Raw genomic sequence first — 27,648 nt, 5'->3', positions numbered from 1 at the left:
TCTCCACGACCGCTGAACCGATTTTCTAAAACAAAGATTGAAATGTAAACGCCCAATAGTTCCAAAGTCCGCTATTTGAAATTGATGCTGGTTGATTGCCAAACGACCCGACTATGGCTATACCAGTGCCCTGTTCTAGGCGTCGGACGAACCGGAAATAGTAAAAAAGGAACTCCAAAAAGAAACTAACTCCATTTTCTCAATGAAAGCAATACCGATTTTCATAAGCTCAAATGAACTCAAATGGTTCTGCAGTCCTATGGTGTCATGGGTTGTCATTAAATTTTGTCCGGAACTCACTTCCAGTTCCAGTACTACAGAGCAATGTTGAAAATTCAGTCATTTAGAGCGACGGTGAAAATCACGTTTTTTTTATCTTTCTAGTTCTCTGCACCCGAATAATTGGTAAAAAAAAACTGAAAAAATGCACTAAATTATGTCAGAGATCGGTGGATCGGATATTTTTTCAAAGGTGGCTGGAATGGTCAAATGGCTCAATGCACCAGTAATATGAAAAAGCATCACTACTAGGTGGACTAAAACAGGGTTTTACATTTGAAAATACTCAAACAGGGTTTTCAAATAAAGTTGCACTTCTCCGATGTTTATATCTATCAGTTAATATATGAGTCGTGATTGTTTTTATACATTTCAGTGCTGGACTGTAGGTAATACTACATGGAATGAGAAGCCATGACAAAGAAAAAGTCGATCTTTTACCGGGAAAACTTTTTTATTCTTCAGTATAATCTTCATCTCGAGCGATACACTTGACTCATCCGTCCTCTAAATGCCCTTTAAAAACCCAGATTTGTCAAGGCCTTCGAAAAAAGCTTCCGTTGCTGCAATGACCTCAGCATTCGACAAAAATTTCTTTCCCTGGAGAAACCTTGTTAGGTTTGGAAATAGGTAATAGTCGCTGGGGGTCAAATCTGTAGAATACAAGGGATGGTGGAACAATTCGTACTGCCAATCATTCAATTTCACCATTGATTTTATGCATGAATGCGCTGGTGCGTCTTTTTTCATAGCTAAATGAAAACTAGAACTCGTCTGAAACGATCAGCTGTTATTCCAACACTAGTGAATAGATTGGCATGAATTTTGGCATTGAAACATCTGTGAGAGGCTCGAGACTTTTCATCCCATGTAGTAATCTTCTTCTAGCACTTATATATAAATTAATTTATGAGGCGAAAAAATGTTATGAATTTTTGTCGTCCTTTATTTCACGGATTTTCAGTTGAATCCATCGAAAAACGGTAATATCTCACAGCTTACGACGTTATTCTCTTTATGAATTTTTTGCTAATTTCTACGAACGCAGGTATCAAGTGATGAAAAAGTTAGCATAGTTGTACCAGGTTAGTTTTCAGTACAACTCTTACTAATATTAAGTGCATGAAACTATTACTGAGCTGATTACTGAAGTTTTAGCTGTTTAAGTTTAGTAAAAATTTGACCGATATTCGTAAATATAACTAGATGAATACTTTCAAGATGGATATCAAACAGAAAGCCGACCATGTTAACTTTGCACAGTCTGTGTGTTTCAATTTTCACCTCTATATTGCAAGCATATATCCACTAACCTGATTGTCAAATAACAAATTAAAATTGAAAAAAAAATGGTAAAAGCTGAATAACTAAAGGAACAAAATCTTATTCCTTAATACAATTGCGAAATTTTAATATTTTTCGACTTTAATTCACTTTTGCTTAACTTGATCATGGAGTAATATTTAATCGAATTGAACTGTTGTCAAACTGGAGACCAATCGTAAAGGGATCTTCAAAATGCAGCCTTATTGTGAATTATTGTGAAACCTGTCGCAGGAGAGAAATCATTTGTCTAGCATATCTAACAAAATAACCATTCTGTAACAACTACTAAACACGCAAATTTTGACAAATTTTCTTCTTAGGTAATTAAAGTGTTGTCTTGATCCAGCAGTCATTTGCCTATCTATGCATACCGTAAATTACGTCAACGATAATCGTTGTTCTTGCCAGCTATAAAGTCGATAGAGTCATACAACGATATAGCTTTTATCTACATTTTTTTTAAAGGGAAGAAGCACATAGAGCTCTGTGACTTCATCGATTCAGATGAGAAAAGTCTTGGTTCAATAACCTTTGATTGTACTAGTACCAAAACAATACCAAGACAACGAATTCGGAGGAGGAAACATCCGGTATCAAAAAAACACCATCCTGAATGAAATTCAACTTCGAACCGGCACACAGTGGTTCGAATCAATAAAAACGTGGACATAAATCAGTAGCTGCCAAACCGTTCTTTTAATGCATATAGTTGCTTTGAAGAAATTATTTACAAATATATACCGCGTAATTTGATCATATCATTAATTGTTCATGGCCTACTTTGACAAAAAAATTTACCATAACTTTTTTATCTGAAGAGATAGAAATTTTTTTTCTTCCACAAAGTTTTAGAACTAGTAAAAATAATTTACTTTGTCAAATATACCAAAAGTCTAGGTCGCACCGTTTCGGATATACAAAGCGTTTTTATGGCCACCCCCTTAAAATCAGTTTTTTATTCATAAATTGTTTCGAGCTATTTTGTTATGCATACTTTGTTTGGAATAATAGTAGAATTTATAAAATCGCATATTTTTGTTGAAGATAGTGCATAGGTTTGTTCTTTCCTGGCAAAGTTATGCAACATTTTACCTTTTTTTTACCTAGGATAAAACCTTGCACCGAAGCGAAATATGCAACTTTATGCAGCTGATTTTTACAAAATTTGTAGGAAAAGATGTGCCCAATATCATAAAAAAAAATCTAAGTGGAACTCGGTGGAACTTTTTTTTAGGTCTTTTCAAAGTTAGTTTTAATTACTGAATTATGGCAACCCCCTTAAAACTAGTTTTCTAATCATAACTTTTTTCGTGTTATTTTTTTATGCATACTTCGTTTGGAATAATAGTAGAAAATAGAGAATTTCATAATTTTGTAGAAGCTAATGCATAAGTTTATTCTTTTCTGGAAAATTTATGCATAATTTTACCTTTTTTACCTAGGAAACCTTGTGCCGAAGCGAAATATGCAACTTAATGCAGCAAACTTTAATAATACTTATAGGAGAACATGTACCTTATCCAATTTATTTTCCAATGAGTATATCTTGAGTACTCTTCTTGTGACTCATTTTCACTATGGTCATGCTGAAACCATGAATGGTTAAGAAACAGAGGGCGTCACGCGTCTGCTATTTCTGTAACTCACTTTTGCAGTGAGCGTCGCCCGATCAACATCTCGTCTTAAAAATCGTGTTGCTTCGCGATAACTTAATTTATTTACACGTTTAAACATGAAATCTCTTCGTAAAGGTTTGTACTTTAACAATACTTTATCATATTCTGTCTAGAAAACATTGTTCCATTTTTTAAATATGTGTTGAAGTTTTGATAATTTTTTGGATTTTTTCCACTTAGATTAATTCTAAAATTGTCAATTGTCAAAAAGTAACAAAATAAAATCGCAACAATTTGCTTAAGTTGCGCGTGCAAGCATGAACTTGTTTATGCGTGTTTACGCGCGTCCAGACTGGTAGTCGGAAATAGGATAGAAATATCTTTCATATATTTGCATACGTGCATAGCATGTATAGTAATAATCCATGGGGTATTTCACACAAAGCCTTTTTTCAACAGCCTGTAAAATATAACAAAGATACAAAAATTCGTCCAAGGCATGATTGTACGGTTTTTTTAGGTTTCAAATAAGCGATTCCATAAAACAACCTTTATAGTTTATTGAATGAAAAAAGTTAAAAATTAATAAACAAATAAAAAAAATCCAAACTTGGGCACGAGGAAAAACAGCCGTGAAAAAAAGATGACAGATGTTTTTTGTAGACTCCTAGTAGCGTCTGACCCACTGATTTCGAATATTTATTACTAACCTATCAAAACTAGAAAGAAATTGTCACTGGAAGCAATTGATATGCTAGAACTTACAACAGAACAAGAAATTAGCGATACGGAAAACTCGGACGATAGCGTGACTGATACTTATTGATCGAATGCAATGCGACTTAGTGACATATTGTAATGATTTATTAGGTAACATTAACTACCTAGTTGATTGATTAGGTTGTGAAAAGTGTTGGGAAAAGTTACTCATTTAAATGCTAACTTTGTAGTAGATACTTAGGTAATAGAGATAAATTCTACGTAGGTAAATCCAAAAAAACTGTTTTTAAAATAAAGCGAATATCTCAAAAGATATATTTTTTTACATTATTCATATCTTCAGCAAAAATACTTGAAGTGTTATTTTCTTTGAAATGAGATAGAAAAAAAAATTTTTCGTCAAAAATAAAAATTTTTTTTTTCGAAATCGGTGCTACCTCCTTAACAAAAATTAAGGTGCTTCTTTCAAAAGAAGCGTTACAGAATTTTGTAAAACTTCTTCGAAGACACGTTAGCTCTTAAAAATCAGTGAAAGTCTGTACAGACTTGTGACCGTCTTTTTCCAGTTTTGGACCACTCTGCGCCCTCTGTTTCTTAACCATTCATGGTTTCAGCATGACCATAGTGAAAATGAGTCACAAGAAGAGTACTACTCAAGATATACTCATTGGAAAATAAATTGGATAATGTACATGTTCTCCTATAAGTATTATTAAAGTTTGCTGCATTAAGTTGCATATTTCGCTTCGGCACAAGGTTTCCTAGGTAAAAAAGGTAAAATTATGCATAAATTTTCCAGAAAAGAATAAACTTATGCATTAGCTTCTACAAAATTATGAAATTCTATATTTTCTACTATTATTCCAAACGAAGTATGCATAAAAAAATAACACGAAACAAGTTATGACTAGAAAACTAGTTTTAAGGGGGTTGCCATAATTCAGTAATTAAAACTATCTTTGAAAAGACCTAAAAAAAAAGTTCCACCGAGTTCCACTTAGATTTTTTTTTATGATATTGGGCACATCTTTTCCTACAAATTTTGTAAAAATCAGCTGCATAAAGTTGCATATTTCGCTTCGGTGCAAGGTTTTATCCTAGGTAAAAAAAAGGTAAAATGTTGCATAACTTTGCCAGGAAAGAACAAACCTATGCACTATCTTCAACAAAAATATGCGATTTTATAAATTCTACAATTATTTCAAACAAAGTATGCATAACAAAATAGCTCGAAACAATTTATGAATAAAAAACTGATTTTAAGGGGGTTGTCATAAAAACGCTTTGTATATCCGAAACGGTGCGACCTAGACTTTTGGTACATTTGACAAAGTAAATTATTTTTACTAGTTCTAAAACTTTGTAGAAGAAAAAAAAATTCTATCTCTTCAGATAAAAAAGTTATGGTAAAATTTTTTGTCAAAGTAGGCCATGAACAATTAATGATATGATCAAATTACGCGGTATATATTTGTAAATAATTTCTTCAAAGCAACTATATGCATTAAAAGAACGGTTTGGCAGCTACTGATTTATGTCCACGTTTTTAATTATTCGAACCACTGTGCGGCACGGCCAAGTGAACAAATGCAGCATCCAAATATCGTAACTGTTTCGCTATTTGTGGCTTTCAATTTGTTCATGGAACGAAAATAAACGCTTCTACCCATGGCAACAAAGCTATTTATCTTAGCTCCGAACCAACCATCCAGCCAGCAGTGCTAGTGGTCTGATGTGATGATTCGTTCTGGATGGAGCGATGCGGCCGCACAGTCTTTCGTCAGGATTTTTATAGCCAGACATAACCGTAAGCGATACAAAATTATTTTTAACTTTTTATCCGATCCGAACGAGGCAGGATCCAAGCGGAGAGTTGTTTGTGAAGCTAGACAGCAAAGCCGATTATCACATTTAAATGATAATTTCATGCAGAGGAAGCCTCCTGACAGGACGAACCTTTCCCAGTTTCACCCCCTTCTACTGAACCCCAACCAAATCTGCTTCTGCTAACTTTGCTCGGGAAAGTTTCAGAAAAACCGGTAATTATTTCAAAGCAAATCGAATGGATGACTTAGTCACTTGGATATTTGCAGAAGTTCATCGGTGGCAGGAAAGCTTCATTTCGCTATGTTACTTATTTTGTGATAAACTTTTTCTGACTACATTAATTGAACTTATAGGTGTTGATTGCTTCGTAACTTTCGTACCTTTCAAAAGAGGAATTTCTGTTGCTCATAAGTTCTACCAATACAAAGGGGAGATGTTTCAAATTTTCTTTGATATTTGTTTCATCATCCAATTTTTGTTCAACAACATATGTCCTTCGATTTTCTTCATTTTTATAACAACTTAATTTGACGTTCTGACATTTTTAGCCTCTCGGATGAATGAAGTGAATAATTTTTGTTTAATATTTGGATATCATTTTTCCTTCACTGCTGTAGGCAGTTACAGTACTCGTGATCATTCTAGAAAATATAAAACTCATTGCAACCGAAATTCATTCACGAAATTTTCAATACACGTGTCTGCCAAATAATATAAAACCAGACCCGGTAGATAATGTGAGCATGGTATTTAGAAGGAATTTCCAAGTGGGCAAAATACCCACTCAGAATTCTAAATAAATTTTCTAATTTACCACGTGAAACGTGAGCGTCTTTTGTATGCCGTCGTTCACGTGCACCGCATTCGCATTCGTTCAAGTGCACATACACATTCCCAAGTAATAATTTAAATTCTTTTTTAAGTAATTTTAAGTAATTTTTTTGAGCATTTTTATTAAAGATTATTGAAGGCCGGATAAATACATAAAGCTTGCTTCAGATAGAATTGGAACAAAGACTGTTGCCTGTATTTCAATTATTTATTCTTGAATTCAAGATCTTTTTTATACAAATGTAGCGTTTTCTTCATACTTTTAAGAAATAATACGAATAAAATTATTCGTCACGGTTTCGACGAAATTCTCGAATTTTTCCTGTAACACGGCTCATTAGGCGGCGCACACCTTCTTCGTCCATCGTTTTAGCTATCTTATTCCAACTGGTCGTCGTTTGCTAGCTTTATACTTGTTCGTTTCCGGAGTCGAGTTCTCCTCACTGTACTATGGGCAGCACCGAATTTTCTGACCAAATCACGTTCCGACAGATTAGGATTCCTCTTAATCGTCTTCAAAATCGCAGTTTCCGGTCGACAGTTCCACTCCGACGATTGGCTTGAGGCTTCGTCGTCATTGTTTCCTTATACCGTTTGATAACGCGCCATACGGTATTTCTGGGTAATTTCAGCTGTTTAGCTAGCCTAGATGCAGACCACAATGGATTTTCCAAATAACTGTGCACAATTTTTTCCCTTCTTTCGGCTTCCATGTTGATTGTTTACAAAGTACAGTCGATTTGCGGAATGTCAAAAATCATACGTGAAGTTGACGAAATTCCCGACACGTGGGTGCCAAGAACTACCAAATCCGTCCACCAGAAGCGCCACAATATAAGCAAAAGTTTGTTCGAATTCTAAATGAAACAAGCTTTAGGCAAAGTGTGTGGTACTTTTTTGCCTTTCTCGTATAGAAAAGCTATGCAAGCACTGTGAAAACCGACTTTTGAACGGATGCTCGGAAGGGCAAGTGCCATATAACATTCGACTCAATTCGTCAATATCACAAAATGTCTGTGTGTACACGTAGTATTGCGTCTTTGTTTTCTATACCGGGGTACAAATTCAAAATATAGAAGTAAACCCATATAGACAGTGGTTAGGTTTTGAACATCTACAACTCAACCACGAACAATGTCTGATTCTCCCTGTTTTTTAAACCATTGTCATTCCTCTAATTGATATGACGGTTTCGTATACATAAGTTCACGGTTTCCATATGATTTCTGCTCTTCAATGAGCGCGTTCGCATTTGAGAAAATTACTCACAGAAAACAAAATTCAGTGTCGAATTGACTTGCACTCTGTGTGGTTCGATACTGCCGTAGAGAAGGTTGCTTCCACATCGTCCAAAAAGTTCAGGAACTAACTAGGAAATCAACATTTCTTGAGCAAAATTTCTTTATTTATTATCTAAATTTTTTATATCATACTTATAGAATGGTTTGTCCATGGTCTTAAAATAGGCTTCAGTTGCGGCGATGACGCTCTCAGATCATCAAATGACGCTGGGGGCTAGGTTATTAAGAATATGGTGGGTGCCCAATACGTTCAATTTGGCCATTATTTTCATTGACTTGTGGCACGGTGCATTGTCTTGGTTAAAGATGATGGATAGTCGATGTTAATTATACCTCGAGCATCTAAAAACTGACGGCCTACTTGTTGCAGCTACCTGTTGCGTTTTCCCCGTCTAAATGTTGAAACAACTCCGGAGAATAATGATAGATCCATGTTTCGTCCACCGTTTCATACCAAAGCAAGAAATCCTTTTTATTGCGACTAAACAGTGCCGGCCAGCTCTCTGGATTGTTGCGTTGTTACTTTTGATAGATTGTGAGCGAACGAGGCACCTATTTGGTAAAGATCATTTTCATGCTCAGATTTTTGCATACGATCATAAAAGCTCTTCCAGTTCAGTCGGACTTTGATTTTGTGTTCATCCATAACGATCACATTTTTTCCGGGTGACTGCTTAGTTTGGTCACGTTAAAATCAGAATACCACAAATCTTTGTTTTTAATCTGAGTGCGGGTAACACTTCTTAAACCATTGTTGGACTTGCCCGGTTTTTTCTTATAGGAAGCAATGTTTTATCAATAAACGCAATTCATTATTTTTAAGTTTTCGTAAATTAAAAAAGAAACGTCACTTATACGTCGGTAAGTTTAGTGTTTGTGGTGCGATTGACGTGAAAATTTGACACTTGTCTTCTGAACGATGATGATAGTTTGACTTTACAAACGTCATCTCAGTCGGTCCCGGGACTTTTTTAACAATGTGCTACGCACATCAGCGTCGGATTTGTTTTCTGCACCGTTCGATTCGCCCGGGTTTGCGGTTGAATGCATAAGGCGCTGGTCTTATAAACCAGTTTTCATATGTTCGAGCCCCAACCTGGAATGATTCATAGTGTCAGTAGGATCGTAGTACTAGCCATGAAATGATTCTGTATGCTAAGAATCGGCTGCGAAGTCTGAAACAGAAAAGAAAATTCCACAGAAGGAATGTAATGCCAAGACATTGCTTTCGATTCATGCGAGACATCTTTCACCATCAACCCCAACCAACTAAACGATCAGGGTAACCAAAATTCTCAAAGAAACAATTTCGAAAATTTGCAAACACGAATAAGTTTATACGGAACCTAAAAGACTGCTGACTTAATATTCCAAACAAATATTAGCAGAAATTTTGTAGTTTAATATTGTATTTAACCCTTAAATGCGCAATTTTGTTTTACAACAAAATATCGAAAACGCTTCAAGCTTTGAATTTACGTGTCTCATGTAAAGTTATATCGAAACAAAATAATTTTTAAAAATCGACTAATAATACTTCAAAATAGTGAGTCGTTCTCCCTGGTACGAAAAATTACCCACCTGGGCTTAACATGTTTCACCGGCTTTCCCTTTAGGTTTGCTTCTAAATTTCATCATGCTTTCATTGGGTAAAGTATGTTTAAAATGGCACACCGTCATTTAAAGCAACCATGAAAAAAGGGAAAAATTCTAGATTTGACTCAGAACTGATCTAATTTTAAGGCTATATTATTAGTGGTTAAAAACTCTAAAACGAAACTCACTCAAACTCACTTCACTTTATCAATTTATTCAAAGCGCATGTTGATCAAGTTTTAGATAAGTTAGATAAGTTGAGTTAAAATTATAATTTAATGCAATACAATCATATTTTTCAAAATTACAATATGACACACACATTACTATAAATTCATTTCAAAAGAACGTAATGTTAGTTTATGTTTCTGCTTGTTCACTGTTTTCAGAATTAAAGTTTCACTATTATGTTATTTCATTTATCCGAATCTGTTTATTGTTAACCTTGAAGCGGGTTTATTACCTTAAAGAAGACTTAAACACTTCTTCTAGTATTTTTAAACCACTGTTAAAGAGATTCAAAACAGATTTACTTTAATTCATAATTTTCATTTATATCCCCCCATTTATTGGCCCCATTAGCAGGGATATGATCTTATAATAGTGTATAGCCGGCTATGATGAAGATTGAAGTTTTATGAAATAACCTCTCAAATTGTTAATAGGTTGTTTTGAAACTAAAATTGTTACTTTGGCCGCACTACCCACTCGTGCCAAAAATGTTCTACCGAGCCATGTATGTATAACATATATAAAACACATAACATTTCTGCAGATAACAATAAACATGGCGGGATAGCCGCATAGAGTGATGCGGAATAAAGCCGTCATTTTTCTTTTGTTTTAAAATTTAAAAAAAAATCCAAGAGTATTTAATCAATAAAAAGTCTAAGTACATAACAGTTTATTTCGACGACTAATATGCAATTATCCGCAAAAAACGTGGGTCGGTGCACGGTTCGATGGCATCGACCGTGCCAATCAACGTAGCCTGTCAGCAGAAGAGCAGAAACTTGCTACAAAATCCATGGTAACAAATCTCTCAAAGTGACTTCACCAGAACCCGGCGGCGGCGGCCAACTTCATCAATTATTCAGAGTGATTACTGCCGAAACTGCCGCCCGTGTCGCCCGGCACTCTAGCCGGTCCGATCCGATACTCATCGGCATTGGCTGTCAAAGTTCCTGCACACCGAAATAATATCAATGAAAAGTAGATGCTTATTTTTATGAAATATGCAATAGCCGTGAAAGTTGTCCCACTGCAGCAGTGTTGCATTTGCTGATCCGGCTTTATCTTCGGTGAAAAACTTTACCAGCCTGTTGGAAGAAGTTTTGTTGTTGTTGTTGTTGCTGTTGTTTTGTGCTGTTACTTCCAATTCAACCTGACTGGAACCTCCCAGAGGAAGCCACACGGCAGAGAAACAGTGCGGCAGCCGATGGTGGTTTCGTAGTTCAATTTTCTGTAACTACATTTGACTCACTGCTGAAAGCATTTTTCTGTGCTTGTTCTTGTTAGTCTCCGAGGCGGACATTCTGTTTGCTGCATCAGAGTGTACTGCGGGCCGTAGCGAACCGACTGACGTGACAACATTTCCATCGGGAACCGAGTTTTCACTGCACTTTCCTGCTCTGGTGCTGGTGGTCTTCACTGGGAACTTGTAACCAAACTGAACGCGCACCGGGTGGAAGCGGGAAATATTTTTTATGTCATCCACTCAACTGCTAATGTACGTGTGAGTCTGTTTGTGTGAGGATGTTCATCTTGCTCGTGATGCATTCTTTGCATGCAGTTGCTTTCGCTCTCAGTGATGCGTTTTGTTGTGTCGTTTCCTGTAGACAGGGGAACGTGTTTATGTTGTCATCAGTTTTATTTCGGAATGAAAGTACACACTCACACACACACAGCAAACTTCGTTGAGTAGAAACATAAACGTTTCCGCTTTGCTGCGCCCGGGTCACTGATGTTTACATCCGAACGGCAGTCATCAGTAAATGTAAACTTTGTAAGTACCGATATCTTTGCCGCTTTGCACTCGAACAGATGCGCTCAATTGTGTTAGAATCTCTAAAATTTTATTCCTGCATTTTTAGTGTTTTCTGTTCAATGAATGAACCAAAGACTTTCTAACTCAAAATATTGGCCTTCTAATTTTGACAAATAACCGTTCTGTAGGTCATTCAATTATGCTAGAGCTCGAAACGTTTGTATCTACTAATACTCTCGATCCAGTTTTACTGGCTCATTAGTTGTAATGTGATAATTTCAACGAAATGTGATGTTCTTCGAATTATAGTATTAAGTAATTTTTCGAGGGTTTCTATCTCTGACCATTTAGTTACACAATACGGTTATGTCACCTCACATCGCAAGCAATATTTCAAAGGACCGTGTTGAAGAGATGAACATTAACGACTCCGAATCAAGTAAATATCCGAAGAATTTCACAGGAAGCTTTGAAAGCATCCGTCTATTCTCTTACACATAGACACAGTTCTGTAACAGCACCGAGTTGGTAAGCGTGCATCGTACACCGATCTAAATCATAGCCGCCTCACGATCGGTAAGGGAGAGTGTTCGGTTACCGGCACCCTTCTTTTTTAAGCTTATATCTTCTGACTAAGTGCACATTATGCGGACATATATACATCAATGGAAAGCTAAAGTCGCTAACTAACAACTGAATAAGAAACTAGGTTGATACAGTCGATTGAAAAAATTTTAACATCAATTAAGTAATGTGACAAATTCTGGCTATTTGAAAAAAGGTGCTCCATTACCGGCACCCTAAGAAATTTAGCTAAAAATGGAAAAATATAACTAAAGACTGCAATTATTCAAAAAAAATACGGAATTTATTCTTTTCGAAGGCGTTTTGAACATAAGTCTTCATTGTCTGATGATGACCTAGCCTTCTCTCTCTTGGTCGCCCCTTGGGTGTAGATTTGACTGGTCTTCCACCGGCTTCGCGGGATTGAATACGTTGCTGCAATCGAATTTATTGGCCTCTTATCCACCAAGCAACGTTTATTTGCATCAATCAGTGCATTAAAGTTCAATTTCATTGACTTGGACGATTTGTTTGAAGTTGCCATTGCGAACAGAACCAGAGAACCAAAGTTTTACTCTTATAACGGATGTATTGAAGCCGTCAAGTTTTCCACGTGTTCCGTATCACCCGGGATGCCAGGTAATACAAAAAGCTTAGCTGGCAAAAATAAAAAGATCGCGCTAATGCTCAAGAGTCTGTAATTTCTGACGAATGTCTGCAAACGATCGAAATTTCAAAAGTCTGTAAAACGGACTTAGACTGTCTTAGACGGAAAAAGGTTTACAAGTTAACTAAGAAATTTGATAATTTACAGACAAATTTGCAGACTTGGCATCCCTGCATATCACTGATAATTTTTCGCCTTTTGGCGAAAAAAATGGGGTACCGGTAATGGAACACCTTGGGGTGCCGGTAAACGAAATCGGTAGACATTTTGAAAATGACGAAAAAAAACTTTGGTTGCGAAAATTTTGGTAGCATCCGGTATTAAATCACGAAATAGATCGATTTCACCTCATAAATATTCAATCTACTCACCTTTTCGATTGATGCTTTTCAATTTATGATACTATAAAAAAAAGTCATGAAAACTTTTGTGTTGATTTTCATGCAATTAAAATTTGTTTTAGGCGCAGCAAAAAGTACAAGCGTCTATTTGCTTTGGTATTCGGTACAAAAAGAACATGTTTCTATTATACTATTATACATATTATACACACACATCTACTTTCTGTTCCTGCAACGCATCGTAGGCCGGCAACCAAACACCTTATATCCAAACATATTCTCTATTCATCAGAAAACAAACACTAGTCTTCTCACTTGAAAACTAAGAGAGAGGACAAAAATTCATTTTAGTGGTGCTCACTCTGGAAGTACATACTTTCGAAAATATATGCATGTAATAACAGATCGGCTGAAAAGTTCTTATCGTTTCTATGAGAGGGCGCCACTAGAATTAAATCCATACCATTTTCAGTTAGTACCAACCTTCAAAAGATACGTGTATAAATTTGACAGCTGTCTGATTATTAGTTTGTGAGATATTGCATTTTGAGTGAAGCTACTTTTGTTATTGTGAAAAAAATGGAAAAAAAGGAATTTCGTGTGTTGATGAAACACTACTTTTTGATGAAAAAAGTGCCCCCGATACCAAAAAATGGCTTGATGAGTGTTATCCAGACTCTGCACCGGGCGAAGCAACAATTCGTAAGTGGTTTGCAAAATTTCGTACTGGTCATATGAGCACCGAAGACGATGAACGCAGTGGACGTCCAAAAGAGGCAGTTACCGATGAAAACGTGAAAAAAATCCACAAAATGATTTTCAATGACCGTAAAGTGAAGTTGATCGAGATAGCTGACACCCTAAAGATATCAAAGGAACGTGTTGGACATATTATTCACGAATATTTGGATATAAGAAAGCGAATATTTGGATATGGGTGCCGCGTGAGCTCACAATCGATCAAAAACAACAACGAATTGATGATTCTGAGCAGTGTTTGAAGTTGTTATATCGAAATAAAACCGACTTTTTTCGTCGATATATAACAATGGACGAAACATGGCTCCATCACTTCACTCCGGAGTCCAATCGACAGTCAGCTGTGTGGACTGCACGCGATGAACCGAACCCAAAGCGTGGAAAGACTCAACAATCGGCCGGTAAGGTTATGGCGTCTGTATTTTGGGATTCGCATGGTATAATTTTCATCGACTACCTTGAAAAGGGAAAAACCATCAACAGTGACTATTATATAGCGTTATTAGAGCGTTTGAAGGACGAAATTTCAAAAAAACGGCCTCATTTGAAGAAGAAAAAAATTTTGTTTCATCAAGACAATGCACCGTGTCACAAGTCGATGAAATCCATGCTGAAATTGAACGAATTGGGCTTTGAATTGCTCCCTCATCCACCGTATTCTCCAGATTTGGCAACCAGTGACTTTTTCCTGTTCTCAGACCTCAAGAGAATGCTCGCTGGTAAAAAATTTAGAAGCAATGAAGAGGTAATCGCTGAAATTGAGGCCTATTTTGAGGCAAAGGACAAATCGTACTACAAAAATGGTATCGAAAAGTTGGAAGATCGCTATAATCACTGTATCGCCTCTGATGGCAATTATGTTGAATAATAAAAACGAATTTTGGCAAAAAAATGTGTGTTTCTATTAAACGATACGAACTTTTCAGCCGAACTGTTATAATCCAGATCAAGGTATTAGATTTTAAATTACAGCAATCCATCCATAAGCACTTGGCGAACAAAATTATACACGTATTTTTTCGGAATAAAGTTTTTTTAAAATGCTGTTAAGGTGAGCGTGATATCTCAAGAATAGATTTGTAGAACATTTTAATTTGTTCGTATTTGAATATTCGTTTCTTTAATATAACTTTTTGTAGTCACTTTTTCATCTGAAATTTTGAAATTAACGATTGTTTAATGAAAATTCCCATAAAATACAACTTAGAAAAATTGCATACAAAAATTCAAAACCATATAAAAATAGACTTGATTTTTTCAGAGATGGCTGAATCGATTGTCATAAACTTAGATTCAAATTAAAGATCTTGTTGTTCCAATACAAAGCTCTACAATTATATTCGAATTTTTTTCAAAGGTCAATTCGGGAAAATCAAATGCTTTGCCATACTAAAGATATTTAAAAAGTTCCATCCTGATCAGATCACGTCGATCATTAGATGGCAAACTTTTTGACCTGTTCATTTCTGGAATTGCTCGTACATGAAATTAACCTATTCATCAACTTTAGAATTTTGGTCTTTTTTAGCATTTTATACGTTTTAAACATTTTTAGCATTCGAATCATTTCTAGCATTTCTAGCATTTCTAGCATTTCTAGCATTTCTAGCATTTCTAGCATTTTTAGCATTTCTAGCATTTCTAGCATTTCTAGCATTTCTAGCATTTCTAGCATTTCTAGCATTCCTAGCATTTCTAGCATTTCTAGCATTTCTAGCATTTCTAGCATTTCTAGCATTTCTAGCATTTCTAGCATTTCTAGCATTTCTAGCATTTCTAGCATTTCTAGCATTTTTAGCATTTCTAGCATTTCTAGCATTTCTAGCATTTCTAGCATTTCTAGCATTTATAGCATTTCTAGCCTTTCTAGCATTTCTAGCATTTCTAGCATTTCTAGCATTTCTAGCATTTTTAGCATTTCTAGCATTTCTAGCATTTCTAGCATTTCTAGCATTTCTAGCATTTCTAGCATTTCTAGCATTTCTAGCATTTCTAGCATTTCTAGCATTTCTAGCATTTCTAGCATTTCTAGCATTTCTAGCATTTCTAGCATTTCTAGCATTTCTAGCATTTCTAGCATTTCTAGCATTTCTAGCATTTCTAGCATTTCTAGCATTTCTAGTATTTCTAGCATTTCTAGCATTTCTAGCATTTCTAGCATTTCTAGCATTTCTAGCATTTCTAGCATTTCTAGCATTTGTAGCATTTGTAGCATTTCTAGCATTTCTGGCATTTCTAGCATTTCTAGCATTTCTAGCATTTCTAGCATTTCTAGCATTTCTAGCATTTCTAGCATTTCTAGCATTTCTAGCATTTCTAGCATTTCTGGCATTTCTAGCATTTCTAGCATTTCTAGCACTTCTAGCATTTCTAGCATTTCTAGCATTTCTAGCATTTCTAGCATTTCTAGCATTTCTAGCATTTCTAGCATTTCTAGCATTTCTAGCATTTCTAGCATTTCTAGCATTTCTAGCATTTCTAGCATTTCTAGCATTTCTAGCATTTCTAGCATTTCTAGCATTTCTAGCATTTCTAGCATTTCTAGCATTTCTAGCATTTCTAGCATTTCTAGCATTTCTAACATTTCTAGCATTTCTAGCATTTCTAGCATTTCTAGCATTTCTAGCATTTCTAGCATTTCTAGCATTTCTAGCATGTCTAGCATGTCTAGCATTTCTAGCATTTCTAGCATTTCTAGCATTTTTAGCATTACTATCATTTCTAGCATTTCTAGAATTTCTAGCATTTCTAGCATTTCTAGCATTTCTAGCATTCTTCATTTCTAAAGCATTCTAAAATTTATAGAATTCCTAGAGTTTCTAGCATTCTAAAATATATAGAATTCTAGCACATCTAAAATTTCTAGTATTTCCAGTTTTTTTTTTGCATTTTCAACATTATTCACACAAATTTTAGCGTTTTAGCAGTTTACAAAATTTCAGCTTTCATAGCATTTTAAGTGTACGAAATCATAACATTTGTTTTTGAAACATAACGCGATAAACTAAAAAATAAGCATCGTAAAATTAAAAAGAAAAATCACAAAGTGATATTATACAATGCCTTCTACTAACAGCTTTACAATTATTTTAGTTTGAAATTTCGTTAAAAGATCTTATTTCTGATTAACAAAAATCACTTCTCAAACTACCAAGTGGTGTAATAAAGTCTCTCTCTTATCATTCAGATTGTTTCACCATAACATTTTTTTCATAGCGATAATTTTACCTAAATTTTTTGAATCTTGTTGAATTTTCGCTGAGCTAATAGGGTCATTCATATGGTTATACATCCAGAACTGTCCGAATCAGCTCAGCAAACTCAGAGAAAACTATGCGGTAGAAATAGACCGGTTCACCGGCTACCCCAAGTAGCAATCCGCAACTAGTTCTGATACGACAATGTCTAAACTATGTTGTAACAAGAGCACGAATATGTTTTTTATGTTATACTACTTAAAACAAGGTGACCGCAGTGTTTTTTTATAACGTAAACATTAAACTCACTATCATTTGTAAGTTATCGTTACTTGATTCTAACATATCTTTGATCATAGCTATGTTTTTTGCTACTAGTTGTAAAAAGGTTTATTTTCCGTTGAGAAACCATTCTAAATACATTAACGTATATGTGAATCGTTACTGTGAATTGATATAGCAATAACTTAGATATTATAAGATTATAACATATAATTTCCTCATTAATTCAGATAGTTATCGGTAAGTTTTCCCAACGTTATGATAACTAAAATGCAAACAAAACAACCTTTGTTGGCTTGAATATGACGAACACAATATGGAGTCTCAAGAAGTGTACGAAACGTAAATTAAACCAGGATATTACTTTTTTCAAAACTACTTTTTGCCGAAAATAGTGAATGGCAGAATAGTCATTTTTGTTCTATGCACTGTCATAAACACGAAGAAAATAATACAGGGATTGAACATCGATTGTAGTAATATTATAGTTCTCATGATATATGAATTTAAAATGATGAGAAATCACTCTACTTGGAATAATTTTGAGCATTCTGATCATAGGGTTATTTTGTTGTTTATTTTTTATATCTTTATAAACAGATTTTGATTGAAGGCGCATAAAAACAGTTAAGTAAAATTGAATTCCGCTCGACAATTTTTGGATCGTTGTGAAATTTGTACCTTGTATCAAGTTTGTGACTTAAAGTACTCTTCTGCTTTTTTATTGATGATAGAAAAGCATTCCGGATTCATTCAATGTTTATAATGTCGATGGTAACTAAGTTTCAACTAGTTTACTTGGAAACAAGCTATTTTCAAGTTATGAAAAGATAAGTTATTTCAGTATAGCATTACAACGTAACGACAACATATTTTTAGCCGATTTAACAACTAGTAGAAACTGCGCTTTTTGAGTCATGCAAGTGGTTAGATGTTAGTAACAATCACTCAAATATCTGGTTGCAAACTAGTCACAAACAAGCAAGCGTAACAAAAATTGTTACTTGGGACGTTACTTGACGATACGATTCTATATACGAAACATTCGTCATTATTCTTCTAAGTTCGATGAATGGCTTGATAATGTCTCTCGAACAAGCCTGAAATTGTTCAAATCAGTGCAGTTATCTCCGAGAAAACTGAGCGATTTAAAAAAAAACGTGATTTTCTGATACATTACTTCTATCAGTGTAACACCGGAGCCGCTTTGTGTTCTCTATACAACCGGTAATTTGACTTTCCTTCGAATAAGAAATTAAATCTTGTTTGTTGTAGTTTGAGTATATTCTTTGGAAACATTTACTTATGCTGGCGCTACCGCAAGAAAAAAGATATGTATCCTGTATGTAGCGCTGATCATGACGCTGATATGAGCATGAATAAATTAAAAGATTGTAAAAACTATATCTTGATGTTAAAAAAAGTTCCAGATTTCTAGATAAATTTACCTAAGAAGAAATTAAACTTTACCGACTTAAACGTTCAAATATTAATTGGGTAACTGTAAATTTTGTTGACAGTTGGTGTTGATTTTTCATTCAGTAAAAACCATTCAAGCGAAGAGGTTGTGTTTCGATTGTACTGGCTCGTGAGTTAACGGCTGATACCGAGACAATTCTAAGCTTCAGGTAGTTAAACTGCCCATAGCAAACGTAATATTCGGGGCGTTTCCCGACTGGAAAGCTAGCAACGAAGGCCATCCCGTTCATACGCACAGAGGTGTAGAAACACAGAGGTGCGAGAGCATAGAAGTGACGAGTCACAGAGGTGCCATCGCATAAAGGTGCGAAGACGAAGGGGTGCAAAGGCACAAAGGTGCTAAAGCAACCCAGTGCTGATCTACCAGGTACCAGAATTTGTACGCTGCGTAGGATCAAAAGAGACGGCATATATCGCGAGGTGCTACACTGCAAGCATCGCATTTGATCGCCACCAAGAGCAAAAGCACTGTACCTGGGGTCAGGTACAGCAAGTGCAGTGGTGTTCACAACGACGGCAGAGCAACTGAGATAGCAGTAAACGACAGAAGACTGCCAATTGGAAACAGCAAAAGACTGCCAATTGGAAATCGTTGGAAGAGCTTCACGTCGTTCTTCACGATAAAGGAACAGAGACATCAGCTACAAGGTAGATTTAATTTAATTTATTTTTTATTTCTTATATCTGAAATTTTACTAAACATAAGTTTTTATTTTGGTATTATTAATTTACAAAAAAATTTAATGTAATGGATGATCTTATGGAAGATCATCCGAATCCGATTCCGGATACTAGTAAGAGTTTAAATACTCCGAGGGCTAAACATTATCCACAGGGTACCACTGGGCCATGGATAGTCTATCTTCGAAAAAAAGAAAAGATTTTAAATTTGATGCAAATTACCAAGGATTTGACATCACATTTCTCTGAAGTTAAAGAAATATGTAAAGTTAATAGAGATAAAATTCGAGTTGTTGTCAATGACTTGAAACAGGCGAACGAAATTGTAACCTGTAAATTATTTTCTGTTGAATATCGAGTTTACATTCCATCGAAGGAGGTGGAAATTGACGGTGTCGTGACTGAAGCAAGTCTGACGGCCGATGATTTACTTAAAAATGGAGTTGGTCGTTTTAAAAACTCCATGCTTGAGGGAGTTAAGATACTCGAGTGCAAGCAATTGTACTCAGCATCTATTGTCGATGGAAAAAAGTCGTATCGTCCCTCAGATTCGTTTCGTGTAACATTTGCCGGATCTGCGTTGCCTAGCCATGTCTATATCGATAAAATTCGTCTTCCTGTTCGGCTTTTCGTACCGCATGTTATGAATTGCACGAACTGTAAAAAATTCGGGCATACAGCTACTTACTGTAGTAATAAGTCCAAATGTATCAAATGTCAAGGGCCTCATAAGGATAATCTTTGCGATAAAAATGTTGAAAAATGTGTTTATTGTGGGGAGAGACCTCATGATGATCTTTCAGTATGCGCTGCATTTAAGTTGCGTAAAGACAAAATGAAGCTTTCTTTAAAAGCACGGTCTAAGCGCACATATGCAGAAATGCTTAAAACGGTCATACATGTCTCCCCCTTGGAAACCGAAAACGGTTTTTCAAATCTTATGGAGCCAGAGGAATCTGACTCCGACGGAAATAGTGAAGATACCTCGTTTGTCACTCCTCAAGGGTCTGTTAAGAGGAGATTAACAAACCACAAAATACCTAAAAAGACACCTAAAATTACATCTTCAAAAAAAGATCCCCGTGTTAAAGCTAAAAAGCCAAATTTAAAACCAAAAACTGTGCCTCCTGGTTTGTCAAATTCACAAACCAATCCAGAAACTAGCTCAAGGAAAGACAATAATCCAGTGGGCTCCGTTTCACATTCACCAACAGGATTACTTAAGTTTTCGGAAATTGTAGAATGGATTTTCGCAGCATTCAATATTTCTGAACCTCTAAAGACTATCATAACGGCATTCCTTCCAATAGCTAGAACTTTTTTGAAACAGTTATCAGCTCAATGGCCAGTTCTTTCAGGTTTTGTATCATTTGATGGATAATTTATCATCCGCCGCAAATGATTCAATCACTGTCCTGCAGTGGAATTGTCGAAGCATCATGCCAAAACTTGATTCATTTAAAGTTTTGTTGCATAGTCAAAAATGTGATGTATTTACTTTGTGCGAAACATGGCTTACATCAAACATAGCCTTAAGTTTTAATGACTTTAACATTATACGTCTCGATAGAGACTCTCCGTATGGTGGAGTGCTTTTAGGAATTAAGAAATGTTATTCCTTTTATAGATTAAATATTCCTTCGACTTCTAGTATAGAAGTTGTTGCTTGTCAAATAAACATTAAAGGAAAGGACATTTGCATTGCTTCAGTATATATTCCTCCAAGAGCTCAAGTTGGACAACGACAGCTTAATGAAATTGTCGAAGCCCTTCCTGCTCCACGTTTGATTTTAGGAGATTTCAATTCGCACGGAATGATGTGGGGTTCCGTTTACAATGATAGCAGATCATCCTTAATATATAATATTTGCGACAATTTTAGCATGACGGTACTAAATATGGGTAGCATGACACGGATCCCAAGACCTCCTGCACGTCCAAGTGCATTAGATTTATCTCTTTGCTCGACTTCAATTCGACTAGATTGCACCTGGAAAGTATTTCCTGATTTACACGGTAGCGATCATTTACCAATCATCATCTCAATTAGCAGTAACAAAGGCATTGCTAATTCAGTTAATATTCCATATGATTTGACAAAAAATATTGACTGGATTAAATACCAAAGTAATATTTCAAGTGCCTTAACTTCAATGGAAGAGCTCCCCCCACTTGAAGAATATGACTTCCTCGTTTGTTCGATTCTGGAGGCCGCAGAACAAGCCCAAACCAAACGATTTCTTGGTCCATCGTCTAACAGAAGGCCTCCAAACCCTTGGTGGGACAAAGAGTGCTCAGATGCTAAGCACGCGAAACAAAATGCCTTCAAGATGTTTTTAAAACGAGGAGGAGGAACTCCTCAGAATTTTGAAAAATTCTTGACTTTAGAAACCAAGTACAAGAGCATACTTCGGGCCAAGAAATGTAGCTATTGGAGACATTTTGTCGAAGGTTTGTCAAGAGAAACCTCAATGAGCACTCTTTGGAATACGGCCAGACGAATGAGGAATCGTAACGTAGGAAATGAGAGTGAGGAATACTCGAACCGATGGATATTTGATTTTGCGAGGAAAGTTTGTCCAGATTCTGTTCCTACGCATAGCATTATTAGGGAATCTTTTTCAAATAATGGTTCCATTGATAGCCCCTTTTCTATGATGGAATTTTCCATAGCACTCATGTCTTGTAACAATAACGCTCCTGGGTTGGACAGAATTAAATTCAACTTGGTGAAGAATCTGCCCGACCTCGCAAAAAGACGTTTGTTGGAATTGTTCAACAAGCTTCTTGAGCAAAATATTGTTCCACCTGACTGGAGGCAAGTGAAAGTTATCGCCATTCAAAAGCCGGGGAAACCAGCTTCCAATCACAACTCATATAGACCCATCGCGATGTTGTCCTGCATCAGAAAATTGTTCGAAAAAATTATTCTACGACGTCTCGACACTTGGGTCGAGACGAACGGTTTGTTGTCAGATACTCAGTTTGGCTTCCGTAGAAATAAAGGGACGAATGATTGCCTTGCATTACTTTCGTCTGACATCCAAATTGCCTTCGCTCAAAAGCAACAAATGGCATCTGTATTTTTAGACATTAAAGGAGCATTTGATTCAGTTTCCATTGATGTTCTTTCAGACAAGCTTCACCAACATGGACTCCCAGCGGTTATAAATAATTATTTGCACAACCTTTTGTCAGAGAAACGCATGCATTTTTCACATGGCGATTTGGTAACATTCAGAATTAGCTACATGGGTCTACCGCAAGGCTCTTGCCTCAGTCCGCTCCTCTATAATTTTTACGTGAATGACATTGACAGCTGTCTAGTATCCCCATGTACACTAAGACAATTGGCAGATGATGGCGTAGTTTCAGTTACTGGACCCAAAGCTATTGATCTGCATAAACCATTGCAAGATACCTTAGATAACTTGTCCGATTGGGCTGTTCATCTTGGTATCGAATTCTCTGCGGAGAAAACAGAGTTAGTCGTCTTTTCAAGAAAGCATGATCCCGCGCAGCTTCAGCTCCATATGATGGGAAGAATGATCCAACAGGTTTTGACTTTCAAATACCTCGGGGTGTGGTTTGATTCCAAATGCACGTGGGGAGGACACATTAGGTTTCTGATAACAAAATGCCAACAAAGAGTAAATTTTCTTCGAACAATAACCGGATCTTGGTGGGGTGCTCATCCGGAAGATCTAATAAAATTGTATCAGACAACGATACTTTCAGTGATGGAATATGGATGCGTTTGCTTTCGTTCCGCTGCAAACTCTCATATTATCAAATTAGAGCGAATTCAATATCGTTGTTTGCGAATTGCTTTAGGCTGCATGCATTCGACACATACAATGAGTCTTGAAGTTCTGGCGGGAGTTCTTCCATTGAAGGATCGTTTTTGGGAGCTTTCGTCGCGACTGCTAATAAGATGCGAGGTACTGAATCCCCTAGTTATTAATAACTTCGAAAGGCTAGTTGAGCTTCAATCTCAAACAAGATTCATGACTGTATATTTTAACCATATGTCACAGGAAATCAACCCTTCAAGATATATTCCTATCCGTGTCAGCCTCCTAAATATCCCTGACTCAACTTTATTTTTCGACACATCCATGCAGCGCGAAGTGCGTGGAATTCCGGAACACCTACGCTCGTTGGAAATCCCAAAAATATTTACAAGTAAGTTCAGGCATATCGACTCTGAGAAAATGTTTTACACGGACGGATCGCGAATTGAAGAAGCGACAGGGTTTGGTATGTTCAACAATAATGTTTCGGTCTCCTTTAGGCTTCAAGAACCTGCATCTGTTTATATAGCAGAGTTAGCAGCAGTTCATTATAGTTTGAGTATAATCGTCACATTATCTCCAAACCATTATTTTCTTTTCACAGATAGTCTGAGTGCAATTGAAGCCATTCGCTCAAAGGCTGCTGGCAAAAATGAACCTTTTTTCTTGGGCAAAATAAAACAGTGCCTGAACGTCATATTGAATAATAATTATCAAATCACAATAGTTTGGGTTCCGGCTCATTGCTCCATTCCAGGCAATGAAAGAGCCGATATTTTAGCCAAACGTGGTGCTATTGAGGGTGAAATTTATGAGAGACCAATTGCTTTCAATGAATTCTATAGCGCGTCTCGCCAAAGAACACTTGCCAGCTGGCAAGCTTCTTGGGATATAGATGATCTGGGTCGGTGGATGCACTCAATTATTCCTAAAATATCGACAAAGGCATGGTTCAGGGGACTGGATGTGAGTAGAGATTTCATTCGTGTGATGTCCAGACTCATGTCCAATCACTACACGTTAGATGCACATCTCCTTCGAATTGGACTTTCCGAGACTAATCATTGTGCTTGTGGCGAAGGTTACCGCGATATTGACCATGTTGTTTGGACATGCGTGGAGTATCGTGATGTCAGATCTCAACTAATAAATTCCTTGCGTACCCAAGGTAGACTATCCAATGTCCCAGTTCGCGACATTCTTGCTTGTCGTGACGTTCCTTACATGAAACTTCTTTATTATTTCATTAAGTCCATTGGAGTTCCAATTTAAATTTTATTTTATGTTAGATTGTTTTCTCTTCCATGAGCTCAACCAATAGCCAGCTATCTTATATTAAATAAAAGTGATGAACTGATACAAACAAACCTGAAATAGTTATAAGATCATGTACAAAATAAATGTATTTCATTTAATGTAATTTATAATAGCAACTCGCTTGATAAAAACAGTGTTTAGATTAACTAATGAATACCAACATACTAATAGGATATTCGAAATGTATTAGGTTTAAAGTACTATGTATTGTAGATGCCACGGCGAAGAAAAACTTATGTATATTGCCTATGAAATAAACGTATTTATGAAAAACCGATTACTAGTCAAATTAAATTTTTACTGAATTTTACCGATATCCGTAGAACAATTTTGAATGTATTGCTGTTATTATTTTAAGATAAATTTGCAATCTCTGCCCGATATCACGTCTACCCTTGAGTCCCCGGTCTGAGAAATAGATGGAGTAGCTAGTTGAAAATCCCTCTTGTATTCTGATGTAATCTGTAAAAATTTTATGACATTCGGTACATTTGTGTGTTAGTTATGGTGACTTTAGTGGTGCTACTTATAGCATATTAGAAGAAATGAAGAAAAAAGAATTTCGGGTGTAGATAAAACATTGTTTATAATGAAAAAACCTGTTTTAATCCACCTAATGGTGTAATGATGCCTTTCTCATATCAATCAAGTATGATACTGTGGTAATCTTCAAAATAATTCTCTTCGATTCCTTAAAGAATAACTGGTATCGATTTGTTTGACCATTTTCTGATAATGTCTACCGATTGGAGTAGTTTTGAGGCCGGTTTAAGAAAATTTCTACCTTTTTAGCTTCGCCCCTTTGAATAATGGTATAAATTTTTTTAAATACTTTACTCGGAAGTCAGATCCGGTTGAAATTTAGCAGTTTTGTATGGGACCATAAGAACATTTATTTCAATCTATTTTTGTAAAAATCGGTCACGCTATCCGTGATAAATTTCAGTAAGTAATTTGAAATTTGAATTTTTACACTATTGACCCTATCGTTCCGAAACAGGAAGTTATATTCAGATTAAATTTAGAAGTTTTACAAAATTGAATCTAAGTTTATTAAAAATCAGTCACGCCATCTCTGAGAAAATTAAGTACGCATATTTTCATAGTTTTGCACATTTTACTCCGGAACCGGAAGTCGGATCCAAACAAAATTCAAAAATTTGGAGCAGGACCATAAGACCTTTCATTTAAATCTAAGTTTGTGACAGTGATTTCATAACCTTACAATATGAGGGAGGCAAAAAACTTCAAACAATTCAACAATTCACTGTCATGCTGAAGTTAAACGTAATTGTGCAATTCCCTATGATTCAGGTGGAAAAATCGTCTCAAAAGTTGATTACATCATTACGGAAAATCTAAAAGTGAAGTTGCAAATTATTGCGGATATGGTAAAGATATCAACGAGAAATGTTTCGACAATTTGGCATGAACACTTGAAAAAATGGAAATTGGTCACCGCGGTTTCTCACAGCTGGTCAAAAAACAACTTATTGTTACGATGACTAAATTCCACTAATTTAAATTCTAATTGCTACCGCAACCACCATTTTCGCCAAATTTAGCTCCCAGTGGTAAATTTTTCTTCTCCGATTTAATAAAATAATTGCATCGAATGATCGGGGGACACCACTGAGGCTGAAATGTTTCAGGCTATGGAGAGATCGTGATTTGAAAGTGATGTGGAAACGTTGGAACGCCGTCGAGTTCAACGCATTTCCTCGAAACCAATCCAGCTGTCCCGTCTGGCAAGCTTCCAGCTTCCAGTTGCAATCGGTGGAGTACAAACACCCCCATCCGCCGCTACGATACAGACAATCGAAATCCATTTTCCAATATCCACTTCATTCATATTCACCTTTCTTGCTTTATCCACTGATCCGTGCTGTGGAAGTTTCACCCGGAAGATTGTTTGATGTGTGTCACTTTGCAGACTCATTCGTATTTTCCATTAGAATATACACTTTATTTTTTTTTTTCTTTTCTGTTTCTCACAGGTATCATCACTCCTCTTCGCCTAGGATATCTCTTCACATTTTCACGATTACAAACAACTCACTTTTTACTGTATTGCCAGCAACACAGGAAAGCCCGTCGAGTAGGACACCGACGACAGTCACTTGTACCTAGAAGTGACACTTCACCGTACAAGAATTATGACGGCTGTCGAGAGTCGAAAGAGGAAGAATATTACCACTTTGCTGCTTGTTACATTTACGGTGAATGCGCAGCGGAAATTGTGCCTTTTGATCTATCTGTCACAGAGTTGAATGAAACATATCTTGGAGTGAGCGAGCGGGTACACTTCGGTGTTCACTTATGCTAATCACATTTTTATTCGTTCGATTTCGGTGCAGTTCATACAAAATAACATTTCGTATAACAGGTCATTCAGGTTACCACTCCCGTTGAACCAGTAACGATTAGTAAACCTTTTAGAGGGGCTGTCCGAGGGCTTCAAAAATCACATTAAAATCTGCCACTACACTCAATTGCCAGCGAATTCCGTTGTTCGAGTCTAGATCAACAAACGTAAATTAATCCAATCCGTAACGAACAGATTTCCTAGTGAGCACCTAAACGGGAACGCGACCGCGAAAGTTTGGCCTTACCAAACGAAGATGAGCCAAAGAACTGTTTAAAAAGCTCCAACAGCGGATCGCGCGGGTTTCGTCGTTCAAGTTCAAGATCTCTTTTCTGCGGCGCGGCTTCTGCGGGTTCCCTTTTGCTTCGCTCTTTCGTTGGCTGTGTGGCTCTGATTGCTTTGATTTTCTTCTTGAGAAGTAACAAAAAACCACCAGTGAGAGCGAGAAACGGTGGCTCCTCGTGCAACAGTACGAAATACGGAGTTTCTTTATGTTTATGCTGTTGATCGCGGGAGTTTTGGGCTCCTCCGTGCACGGTGTTGATCTTGCACTCACTCGCACACATCGCAATGGTAACAGCAGTAATGAATAGTAGTAGTGGTAGTAGAAGAAGTTGCGTTGAAGTCACGAAGTTGTGCCGAAGCTCTACTCAAACTGCAGCACTAAGTTCGAACACACTTTTATTCCACCAAGCTGTGCAGAAACCTCGTCCCGCTGG

At 36.4% G+C, this 27,648-nt stretch overlaps 1 protein-coding gene across 1 annotated transcript in view; it reads right to left on the bottom strand.

Annotated features, from left to right (window-relative positions):
- LOC131429858 (mucin-5AC) overlaps positions 1-27,179 on the bottom strand; it is a 209,220-nt gene extending 182,041 nt beyond the window's left edge. The window contains exon 1 of the mRNA XM_058594270.1: positions 26,423-27,179. The gene's annotated coding sequence lies outside the window, so the exon portion shown is untranslated. The remainder of the gene's footprint in view (positions 1-26,422) is intronic.
- Positions 27,180-27,648: the final 469 nt, after the last annotated feature.

This window comes from Malaya genurostris, chromosome 2, assembly GCF_030247185.1.
Source record: "Malaya genurostris strain Urasoe2022 chromosome 2, Malgen_1.1, whole genome shotgun sequence".
Lineage (NCBI taxonomy): Eukaryota > Metazoa > Arthropoda > Insecta > Diptera > Culicidae > Malaya > Malaya genurostris.
Note: the sequence above shows the minus strand (reverse complement) of the source record. Positions and strands in the feature narration are given on the sequence as shown.